The following is a 7,408-nucleotide window of genomic DNA, read 5'->3' on the forward strand; positions in this document are numbered from 1 at the left end:
CTGAGGCCCTTTTGAGGTATGATGGGGTAGCTCTCTCCTTAGGATCTACATCTATCTGAAAAAGAGAAGCAGATTCTCCAACAGAGAGTAAGTTAGCAACAGGACTAATGAGATAACCCTTTTTTTAATAGAGAATTTAATAGGTGTAGGCCCTCTTTTAGCCCATGATTGATGGTAGCTTGATATTGGAGAGTGGGCTAATGTTTGGATATGGTTCTGACTTGTTTCCCAGCTCCAACTCTGGGTCCCATACCACTGAGGGGATCAGTTAGCCAAATCAAGAGCAGTTGGTTCGCCACCATGGCTGTGTGCACTTGTGTGGGCATCACAACAGGTTATTTGCTGCTAAGTAGGTTAGACCATGAGTTGCTTGGACAGATATTGGTCATTTTCCCCAAGTCACCCATGTAGCACCTTCTGGCACTAGATTCACTGACTGTCTGGGAATTGACTCTCTTCTAGCTTCTAGCCATGCCATTCCATTCCATTTTACATGTCAACTGTATATGGTGTCTTCAGCAGTAGGGTCTAACCTTTGGTGGGTCACCAAGTACTCTGATAGAAATCTGTCTGTCTTTTAGTAAACCTTGTAGGTCTCTCTGAACAAACACTCATTGTGGATGGTAGCCCCATGCTGGTACTGGGAGTTACAGGTCAGTGCCCACTAAGAAAATGAGGAAAAAGATAACTAATATACAAGAGTTGGAGAGAAGAGAGAGAGAGAGGGAAAGGGAGGGAGGGAAGATGTAGAAGATTAATGTTAGCCTTGATCCTACATATTGGTAACATATGTTATGCTGTGATATATTGTGTATGCATTATTTATTATTTATATATATTTATCATTATATTTATTCATCATACTTATACATAATTATTTATATATAATAATTATATATAATGATAACTTTTAAGCACTTGTTAAGTTTTTGAGATACATATATACACATGCAATTAGGTTTTTTTCCCTACCTACGTGAGCTAATTCTAAATATGCTGCTTTGTAACTTGTTATGTTTTACTGTATAATATGGAATGAACAGATTTCCATGCATAGGTACAAAACTTACTGACTGAAAAATAAACCTGAAAAATAGCTCAAAATCCAAAATCTAATGAGACACTGGTAACAAACTACTTAAAACAAAATAACAGAAGTAAAATGAAGGCCAAAGATACATTAAAGAATGCTAACAGAAAGAAGGCAGCAGCCAGATTTCAATAGCACAGAGAACTGATTTCAGGGCCTGGAGCACACAGGGTAAGAACCGCTGCATGAATGTCTTTGCTTCCAATGCATCATCACAAACTTGTTTCTTACTCTTCTTATCTCTTCTCTAAGCCTTTCCAACTCATCTACTCCTCTTATTATTTCCTCAAGGTCCAAAAGCCTGACAAGAGTGTCCTCTTTAGGTTCCTGGGCAGGCTGAGCAGGATCTCTTCCAAGGCTTGCTTCTGCTTCCTCTCTAACACTTTCTTCAGCAACTGGAGGATTTCCTTCTGCCTACTGTGGAGTATCTTCTGAAGGATGGCTTTCATCTGACTTTGGTGTGTTCTGTGGCTGACCATTTACTTCACAAGAGTTCTGAATTTTGAAGGTTTTAAAATTTCCTTTCTGAATAAATGAATCCTGAAAGGATCCGAGTCACTCCTCTCCAACTTTATTATAATTTATAAATATATTGATACACAATTTGGCATTTTCATACTTATATATCACAGTTTAATCAAATGTACCCATTATTTTTCCTTACCCCCCCCCCATTGTGCTGATTCTTCTCTCTCACCAGTGGCTATGCCTCAAAAGAGATTGACTCTTCCTCCCTGGCAACTTTCAAAAGTTTTATTAATTTATTTACTTATTTATCAAGTAGAAATTTGTATGGACACATCATATGTTTGTATCATCATTTCCTTCCTCCTTGTTTTCATTCAGCCACCAGCCTGCCTCAGTGGAATTGCTGATATTCAACATGAGATTGTGGATTATGAGATGTGAGAGCATCAGTCAGTCATTGTGGGGTGAGGGCAATGCCTATGGACATTCCCTTCCACTCTGTGCCTCTTGCAATCTTTCCACTCCCTCCTTCACAAAATTCCCTGAGCCATAGTGAGTGTTATTTTTTTTAATTTTTAAGTATTTCTTATCAGAGAGAGAGAGAGAAAAAGAGACAGAGACAGAGAGATAGACAGAGAAAAAGAGAGAATTAGTGTGCCAGGGCCTCCAGCCATTGCAATCAAATCCCAGATGCATATGCCACCTTGTGCACATGTGTGACCTTGGTCCCTTGCATCACATAGTGTGTCTGGCTTTGCTTGGACTGGGTTAGCAATTTGTGTGATAAGCTTGCTCTTATTCCTGTGTCCTGAGATGTTGTGCAGTGTTGCTTTGCATAGAAATGAACTGGTGTGAGCAGGGGGATATGGCACAGAAATAAAAAAATCTGTGGGTGAACTATTGCCCATTCAGCTGCAATTGAGAGATTACAACCTTTGAGACTGGGCTAGCTGACTTGTACTGGGCAATAGGAAGAATGTAGAGTCATTTGGAGGGGCCTGCATGCTCAAGGAGTGTCCTGTTCTTCAAAGTCTGCTTTATTTCCCCCTGGATTAACAAATTGGCACCCTACCTGGTATTGTGGAGCATAAGAAATGCAGAAAAGAGAGGGTCACTGAGTTTGCAACATGGTCTTGTGTTTTGGATATGGCAGTGGACAGTGTGAAGCAGGTTTGCTGGATGCCTGCATAGAGACCCCATTGAGCCATGAGGATGAACCATAGATTGCAGTGGAGATACTGAGACCATGAGATGGATACTAAGCAAAGCTGCCAGCCCAGATGAAGTTTTCCACGAGCATGAGTAGCCTAGCTAGATGGGTGGCATTGGAACTCCAGAGTCTTGTTGCTGGTTAGAATTATCAGACTTGGATATTTGTTACTGGTTAGAGTTGTTGGACTTGAAGATACATAGTTCGATGTTTTCCCTGGATGTTTTAAATCTTATATTGGCTGAATATTTCTTTGCTATGCTCCATGCCATTTTTTGCAGTGTGAATGTATATTCTGTGCTATTATGGTTTTTTTGGGAGGGATGTTTTGGTATTGTGGCTCAGTTAAAAGATCTTTGACTATGGGAATATATGAACATCATTAAAATTGATAAAAACTATGGGGACTTTTAAAGTTAGATGAATGCATTGCACTTTAGAACATGGATGGTTATCAGTCTATGGGGGCCAGAGGCAGAATGTGGGGTTTTAATTCAGGTTTCCCCCATAAACTTAGGTGCTCTGAATGCTAGGTTCCAAGCTGATAGAGATTTGGGAATTAATGCCTCCTGGAAGGAGTATATTGTTGGGGTCAGGCTTATGTGTGTTATAGCCAATTTCCCCATGCCAGTGTGTGGTACACTCTCCTGTTGCTATTGTCCACCTTATGTTGGCCAGGGGATGATACCCACCCTCTGCTCATGCAATTGTTTTCCCTGCCATTATGGAGCTTCCCTCTCTAGCCTGTAAGCCAAAATAAACCTCTTTTTTTCCACAAGCTGCTCTTAGTTAGGCGATTTCTACCAGCAATGTGAGCCTGACTGCAACAGTCATCTCTCCAGCCCAGTGGGTGTGTTTTAAGTCTACTTCAGAGATAAGCTCTCAGGAGCCTCTGGATCTCTGCTTTGGTATTGCATTGAGTATCTTCAGTGTCTGTTTCCATCACCCTGGGGTTGGTTGTCAGGCTTGCCATGGAAGCAGCACTCTTGCTCATCACATCAGTTCTTCTATGGTTTCATCTGGGCCCCAACTTAAGTGCTAGGGTTGGTTTATCTCCTAGTTTTTGCTGCCTTACATCACACCAGGATCCCAGAAGCCACACACCAGTGGCAAGGGAACTAGAAGCCTGGAAATTAGAAGCATAGGTACCAGGAGTACATGCAGTGTGAACACAGGGTCCCAGCCACCCAACACCAGCAGCAAGGGTCCAGGAAACTGGGGAACTGGGAGATGGGGAATTGGGAGGTGAGGTACCAGAAGCCCAGGCCTACTCAAGCCTTACACATACACCCACACCTCCCTGGCAACTTTTAGCTATAATTTGCTCATTACAGAGAGGAGAGGCCTCCGAAGCCCCTCACCTATCTTTAACAGAATGTTGATTGGCTCCATCATGCACTGGTCTTGTGCAGATGACCACAGTACTAAAAGTTCATGAGTACACTAACCTTGTCATGTTTGAAATCCAGTACTCCATAGAGCTCTTCCCTGTTCTCCAACTCTTACATTCTTAACTTCCCATCTTCCAAGGTGTTCCTTTAGCCCTTGGAAGGAATTATGTGATGTCTCCTTTAGGGCCAAGCCCTTTTCAGTCACTTATTTACAACAATTGACCAGTTACGACCACACACACACACACACACACACGGAGTGTCTAATCAGGTCTGAGACCAGAACTGATCTGTGCATATTATGATAAATAATTAGGAGTAGGCAGTTTGAATTTATATGCTTAGCAACATATCAATAGTAGGTTTTCCTTAGGGCCTACATTTTCCATAGCTGTGGACTTTTGAACTGGTTTTCAGTACCAGCCATGTATTCTCTAACAGGACTCATGTCATATAGTTCATACCACCATTGCACAGGCTGACGCGTCTTGCTTGTAGGTTCAATATTTTAGAATGTAGGATTCATGACTTAGCAGTAATGTGAATAACTTTTCTCTGTCAGCAGCCTGAACAGCACCTTTTAGAACTATGAAAGCTAGCCAGCATGAAGGAAACTCCTACCTCAGCTTCATATTGATTTCTTTATGTCAGGAACCCATGAGGTGTGGTAGCTTTACCAAAATGGGTCTTATGTTTTAGTCCTGGTGGGCAGCCAAGAGCTAAGGCAATATCCTGTATTATTTGGGGGGCCTCAGAGGCTTCCATGACTAAGAAGTCTGCTGGTACTATCCTATGCCTAGCTTTAAAATTGGTGTTTGACAGTCCATGACTACTGGAACCAGCATTATCCATTTGCATAGGGTACCACTGCTCATTCTATTATATGTATGTACTTTTGAGGCAGGATTTTACAGTAGGTATTATGATCTTAAACTCACTCTACAGTCTCAGGTGGGCTTCAAACTCTTGAATTCATAGTGATCCCACCTCAGTCTTTTGAGGGTTGGCATCATGGGTATGAGGTACCATGTTAGGCTTTATGTTTTATTGTTATAAACTTATTAATATAAATTAATTATATGTTATTAATTATAATAAATAGTACATTTTTATGGCTTTTTCATATTTCCTAGTTTGGGCTTGATCCTCACACCACTTTCTTGCCCATTGCTCCCCCCTCATGCCACTGCAGCCCATCCCAACCACAGTAAACTTACCCACTGCTTTCACATCAATTATGTTTCACTTTTGTCTCACTTTAAGAAACTCTCCACCACAGCTCTTTTTAAACTTCCTGTCTCTGGAGACACTACAAGTTGTACACCAGAGTCTGGAGATTCACAGCTGAAACCCACATATGAGGAAGAATATGTGGCATTTATCTTTTTGAGCCTGAGTTACCTCACTTCATATACATTTTTACGGTTCCATCTAGTTTTCTGCAAATTTCATGATTCATTTACTTTTTTCCTCATAGCTGAACAAAATCCCACTGTGTATATGACTACTGCAACTAGTAAGTTAATTATCAGTCAATGGACAGCAAGGCTTGTTCCATTTCCTGGCTATTAAGAATCAGGCAGTACTGAACATAGATGTGCAAGTATTGCTATGGTAGGCTATATAACTTTTTGAGGACAAGCTCAGATAAGCTGAGACATATGATAGTTCTATTTTTAGTTTTTTGAGGAAACTCCCACTATTTCCATAATGGATGCACCAGTTTACATTTTCACTAGCCGTGAATAAGGCTTCCCTGTGTGCCATACCCTTTCCTGCATTTGTTTTTTTGATGACACCTGTGGGTCCCTGGATCTCGGAGCCATGGTTCCCCAGGCAACCATGGAGAGAGGGTCTTGAGTGGACATGAGAATGACAAAAGAACCACTCTCAGGAGGCAGTCTCCATGAACAGCTTGGTTTATTTGTCAGGAAAATGGGTTTATAAGCAGTTGAGAATGGAAAGAGGATCCTAAGGGGATTGCTGGGTTCAAAGGTTGCTAGACAATGTCTAGGGATGTTCATTCCAGCACATAGGGAGAGAGTTAGGTAATCTACTTAGTGGCAGGAAGAGGGTCACAGGGGAATGAGCTGTGTGAAGGCTGCTGGCTGATAAGGAGTTTCCTAGGCAAGATCTTGGGCTATAGGCATGAATGAACATCATTGGAATTGATAAAAACTATGGAGACTTTTAAAGTTAGATGAATGCATTGCATTTTACATCACGGATGGTTATTAGTTTATGGGGGCCAGGGGCAGAATGTGGTGGTTTGATTCAGGGTGTCCCCCATAAATTTAGGTGTTCTGAATGCTATGTTCCCAGCTGACATGCATTTGGGAATTAATACATCTTGGAGGGAGTGTATTTTGGGGGGCAGACTTATGGGTGTTATAGCCAGTTTCCCCATGCCAGAGTTTGGCACACTCTCCTATTGCTGTTGTCCATCTGATGTTGATTCAGGAGTGATGTTCACCTTCTGTTCATGCATCATTTTCTCTGCCATCATGGAGCTTCCCCTCAAGCCTCTAAGCCAAAATAAACTGCCTTTCTCCCACAAGCTGCTTTTGGTTGGGTCATTTCTACCAGCAATGTGAACTGACTAAAACATCATCTATAGTTGTTTTTCTTTATTATAGAATTAGAACTATTAGAGATTGGAAAAATGTCTTAAGTTCTTGTTTGTTTCCCCTCTTGGAAAGTTCTTGTTGTATTACTTAATAGGTCATTTGTATATTAGAGATATCTCTTTATCTTTGGTTATACATTTCTCTGAGTGTTTAAGACCAGGCAGATAGCCAAAATTTAATTAAGGATTAATTTTGGAGGTCACTGTTGTCTTTCCAAAGGAGATTTTAGGGATCCAGGAGTAACCCTATAGCTTACTGGTATTTTCTGTCCATTAGGATGAGTCAAAGCCATGCTGGCCAAGTACTTTTTCCTTCTTTGGGAATCCAAGGGGCCTGATTGCTCCTCAATTGCGACTCTCCTGTTCAGAATGTACTCCAATTTTGTTTGGGTCTCTGTATTGTCCCTGCTCAGGAAGACAAGTGACTTACCAGGGGTCCAGTTTAGAAGTGTCCCATCATCTCCAGTATCCTCATCACCTGGGAGCACAGGTCAAAATATTGTCCTTTTTACCTCTGATGATTCCAATCGGCTTTAACTTCTAAATAGGTGGTTAACACACTTAGAAAGGAAGTTACACCAACCTGAATGTACAACCTTTTAAAATTTTGTTGTCCTATGGCA

General features: G+C 41.3%; 1 pseudogene; it reads right to left on the minus strand.

The window, feature by feature from the left end:
* Positions 1–1,240: 1,240 nt before the first annotated feature.
* LOC101596485 lies at positions 1,241–7,078 on the minus strand (annotated as a pseudogene).
* Between the last annotated feature and the right edge of the window lie 330 nt (positions 7,079–7,408).

Source organism: Jaculus jaculus, chromosome 8 (assembly GCF_020740685.1).
Source record: "Jaculus jaculus isolate mJacJac1 chromosome 8, mJacJac1.mat.Y.cur, whole genome shotgun sequence".
Taxonomy (NCBI): Eukaryota; Metazoa; Chordata; class Mammalia; order Rodentia; family Dipodidae; genus Jaculus; species Jaculus jaculus.